The 692-nt window shown below is 37.9% G+C and overlaps 1 non-coding gene across 1 annotated transcript; it reads left to right on the top strand.

Annotated features, from left to right (window-relative positions):
- The first annotated feature begins 222 nt into the window (after window positions 1–222).
- Window positions 223–329, top strand: LOC136204343 (small nucleolar RNA R71). The gene has a single exon (XR_010675187.1). It is a non-coding gene; the product is annotated as a small nucleolar RNA R71 (small nucleolar RNA).
- Window positions 330–692: the final 363 nt, after the last annotated feature.

The raw sequence follows: 692 nt of genomic DNA, 5'->3' as shown, positions 1-692 counted from the left end.
ATACCTTTAACCGATGATGTACCTGAGGATGATGGTTTCGCCATTGGTATATGTCCACGCTCTGCGGGCCACATACTACTGTTGATTGCCATTTCCTCCAAAAGTTCTCTTGCTTGGACGGACGTCTTCTTCATAAATAACCCTCCAGACATAGCATCTAATGAACCTCTAGTCGTAGGATTTAATCCATTATAGAATGTCTGCATTAAAAGTGCATCTGGCAATTGGTGGTGTGGGCATAAACGTTGAAGTTCTTTAAAACGTTCCCAAGCTTCATAAAGAGTTTCATTATCATTTTGGGTAAAAGATGTCAATTCTTTGATGACTCTTGCGGTTTTTGCTAAAGGAAAATATTTTGATAAAAACGCTTGGGCTAATTGGTCCCAAGTTTCAAATGTTGCAGCAGGCATAGAAGTTAACCAAATTTTTGCCTTATCCTTCAAAGTGAAAGGAAAGAGGCGAAGTTTGATTGCTTCGGTTGTTACATCAGTAATTTTAAAAGTATCACAAATTTCTAAGAAATTTGTCAAATGGGCATTAGGGTTTTCGTTAGGTAGTCCATAAAACGTTACGTTGTTTTGCAACATATTAAGCAAAGCAGGCTTAATTTCAAATTGATTTGCGTTTATACGAGGTCTAACTACACTATTAGTTACACCGGCCATTCCTGGCCTAGCATAATCCATAAGTGT

Source organism: Euphorbia lathyris, chromosome 8, assembly GCF_963576675.1.
Source record: "Euphorbia lathyris chromosome 8, ddEupLath1.1, whole genome shotgun sequence".
NCBI lineage: Eukaryota > Viridiplantae > Streptophyta > Magnoliopsida > Malpighiales > Euphorbiaceae > Euphorbia > Euphorbia lathyris.
Note: the sequence above shows the minus strand (reverse complement) of the source record. Positions and strands in the feature narration are given on the sequence as shown.